Source organism: Eutrema salsugineum, unplaced genomic scaffold, assembly GCF_000478725.1.
Source record: "Eutrema salsugineum unplaced genomic scaffold, Eutsalg1_0 scaffold_12, whole genome shotgun sequence".
In the NCBI taxonomy this organism is placed as follows: Eukaryota; Viridiplantae; Streptophyta; class Magnoliopsida; order Brassicales; family Brassicaceae; genus Eutrema; species Eutrema salsugineum.
Window position 1 is genome coordinate 2784699 of NW_006256895.1, and position 3858 is coordinate 2788556.

The 3858-nt window shown below is 42.6% G+C and overlaps 1 non-coding gene across 1 annotated transcript; it reads left to right on the plus strand.

Moving 5' to 3' along the window:
- Positions 1-515: 515 nt before the first annotated feature.
- LOC112089539 lies at positions 516-622 on the plus strand. Its single transcript, XR_002901177.1, has one exon. It is a non-coding gene; the product is annotated as a small nucleolar RNA R71 (small nucleolar RNA).
- Positions 623-3858: the final 3236 nt, after the last annotated feature.

Genomic DNA, 3858 nt, shown 5'->3' on the forward strand with positions numbered 1-3858 from the left:
AGCCCTGTTGACCTTGGGAGTTACCTTGGTACTGATTCTGTTGGACAAAGCTTTGAGGAGTGTATATTTGGTCTTGGGGGTTGGCCACATTGTTGCTCCTATAGGACAAGTTCTGGTGTTTATTGAAGTTGTTGTAACCATTGAACTTGTTTTGATTCCCAATGAAGTGCAACTCCTCTTGAGTGAGACTCTCTTCATTTGTATTTGTGAAGCATCTCTTTTCATCACTCACATAGTTTATAGGCTTTTGAGTGGCAGCTAGGGCTTTGTCAAGCTTGATATTCAGCACTTTGATCTTCTCTTCCAGCTCTTGGTGTCTACCAGAATCTTCTCCTCTATAGCTTCTATCATAATCTTCCCCATAAGTGTCTTGGCTCATGGCTAAGTTCTCAACAAGTTCCATAGCTGCATTGATTTCTTTTGCCAAGAAATTTCCATTTGATTCTGTGTCCAACTGAATCCTGATCTTAGGAACAGCTCCTCTATACAAAGTGCTAAGGAGAGAGGCTTCTGAAAAGCCATGATGTGGACACTTATTTGTGTAGCTTCTAAACCTGTCCAAAGCTTCCCCAAAGGTCTCATTAGAATGTTGAGTGAAGCTGGAAATCTTGTTCCTTAGCTTTGCAGTCCTTGAGCTTGAGAAGAACTTCGATAGAAAGGCAATCTTGCATTGCTCCCATGTGTGGATGGATCCTCTTGGGAGGTTCTTTTCCCACTGATGTGCCTTATCTCCAAGGCTGAATGGGAACAATCTCAGTTTGAAGCTGTCTTCAGATACCCCATTGATCTTAGTGAGATCACAAACTCTGTCAAACAGATCCAGATGCTCCAAGGGATCCTCCATAGGTAAGCCATGGAACTTCTGATTCTGAACCATATTGATCAAAGAGGCCTTCACCTCAAAGTTGTTGTTTTGGACAGGAGGTGGCCTGATTCCTGCTCCATAATGGTGTGCATAAGCTCGATCATTCTCACCAACAAAGACTGGTGGAGGTTGATGACGTATGGGTGGGTTTGGGTGGGGCTGTGGCTGGTTAACTTGAGGTAGGTCTTGGTTCTGGTTACCATGAGCGTGTCCCTGATGGACCTGAGCCTGTTGAGCCTGAATTCCAATCCCATTACCAGCTCTTTGACCGTGATCAGCTTCTTGAGCCTGATGCTCATTCCCAACTTGCTGATTCATTCCTAACATCTCCAAGTGAACAGCTCTTTCTCTTTGTCTTCTGGCTTGGCTTCTTGTGATCATAAACCTGAAAACAAAGACAGAGCTTGAAAGGTGATCAGTAAAACAAAATAAACTTGATCTCAAAAACTATATCAGAAACTAATGCTAACAATCCCCACACAATATGGCAACGGCGCCAATTGATAACTAAGGTATTTGAGGCCATATATGGGTTATCAATCCCCTTGTCAAGGTAGTATAAGGGGTGTCAATCCATATGTGTGGTAGTTAGGCACTATTTTATAAGACAAGTTCTTAAGTCAAGTGAAACAAGAAAGATTTGGTGACAAGTAACAAGAAAGCATAAACAAGGAACAAACAAGCAATGATTAATGAACTAAACAAAGCAAGCAAGCTAAACAAGAATGTGGTGATTAAGCAAATGATAAAAGATAAACCTCTAGATGTGATCATTGATTAGGGTGCTGTAGATATCAATTCATGATGCTAAGAACAACAATGCAATGCAAGTTACTCTTTAGTCTAGACTTCAAAAGCAGATCAATTCATTCCCATGACAATAATCCCTTTGCTAATCACTTAATCACCATTAGATATAATCAAGCAATCAACAAGCATAATGCATCAAGCCTAATTAGTGACCAAACAATCTCTCAACCAAGAAGACTGAATCTTATACAGAAAGACATAGCAAGCAATCACATGATCTCTAATCCAATCAACTTAGAGTTTAAAGCTAGATTAATCCTCTCATGAAGGCATTAATCTCTACACTAATCCACTTTCAAACCAAATTCCCTTTTGTGAAATATGAACTAGTAAGCATTAAGAATCGACTCTAATATGTCATTTATACAATTAACAAACATTCCCATGGCATTAATGCATAAACCCTTAGTTAGCTTTCATTCAGGCATTTCATCAGACACTTTTGGTGCATGAAAAACCCAGATTCTAGACCCAAGTGATGTGCAAGGATCTAGCATTAGGATCAGCTAAATAAGGAAAGGAGAAGAGAATCTAAGCTTACACAATCATTAATCTACATCTAAGAACCCTAATCTACACACCTAGAAGCTTAAAAGATGACTACTCACTAATCATGAAGAACACATCTAATCTTTCGCAAGAGATGATGTTAATCATGATTAGAAGCAGAAATGAGATGATTAGATGATGAGAAACAGCTTTGGAATGATCAAATCCCTTAGATATCTCTTAATCAAACTCGTTTTTACACTAAAAAGGAAAGAGAAACAAGAGAAAAACAAAGCTTAGTTCTTGGAAAAAACCCTAAAAAGTATTTATATCTCTCTAAAAACAAACCGGGTCAGCCCGGAACAAACCGGGTCCTGACCCGGCTTTAGTGGGTAAAGTGGAAATCCTGCGGGTTGGTCCAGTGTCTCCCAGGTAGCATGCCCAATTCGCAGTAGATGAAGAACTTGTCTTGTGAGACTTAAATCGCTTTGTCTTAGCTGCACGCCCAAGTAGGAGTGTTTTGCGAGTCTTGTTGCGGCTTAATCTTCTTCTTCTTCAACTCGCAGGACCAAGGCGGTTTCTGGGGAATGTACAAACCGTGCGGGTTGGTCTCCATTACACTCAAGTCGCAGGCTCAAGTCGGAGTAGATTGCGAGTGATCGTGCGGCTTGGTTCCAGGCGCGGCCAACTCGCATGACTAAGTCGCACGATTGTGGACTTAGCAATTTTCTTGCTCGGGAGCCTCAGACCTCATCCATTGATAGCTTACCCGCACTTCTCAACTCGCAGCATCAATTTCCAGGCATTCGTCTTCAGGCCTGCGAGTTAACCAAGTCGCAAGGCTTTCTCGCAGCATTCAGAACAGCTTGAACCACTTCTCATTCCGGAGAGTGTAACTTCTAAAATACTTGTCCGAATCGAGTGATTCCGGTTGCAGAGGACAGAGGACTCATATATATCCAACGTTGGTGAAGGAAGCTTAGGTGCTTGGGAATTGGCTTCCTGGAGGGCTCATCTTTGCAGTGCATTTACACGATCAGAGAGAGGCGTCTAGACATGTGTCCATTCCGGAGACCGTATCTTCCTACTCATAGATCCGAATTGAATGATCTTTGTCGTTCTGAAAACAGGACTCAATTATCTCTGATTCTCATGAAGGCCCCGGAAACTGAATCGGCCTGGAAGTGCACCGTCCTTCGCATTCTTCGGAGCTAATCGGGTCGGTCCAAAACGGCAGCGAGAGAGGAGTTTCTTCCGACGAGCTTAACTTTCTGATCACGCGTCCGAATTCCATGATTTCACTTGATCTGGAACCGTGACCCAATCCTCTCCAACTTTGATGAAGCACCCAACAACTGAATCGGACCGGAAGGTTCCCCGGACAGGCGATTTCGGAGACGTGTTTGCACCCAGAGATTTTGGCCGAGAAATCCTTTAGCTGGTACGCGTTTTGGCTGATAAAAATCCACCCGCGGTACGCGTTTTGGCCGAGAAAAACCTTCCTGGTGCGCGAGAATGGCCGATAACCTCCAAAGACCCAATTTCACCATTTTTCAAGCTTTGATCACCATTCCACTTCCTGGATTCATCTTTTCAGCTCCAAATAGCTCCAGATACACCTGATAAACACTTAAAACATGCAAAGACTCATTGGGACCTAATGCATCTCCTAAGTTCTAAAACAAGCCCTAAGA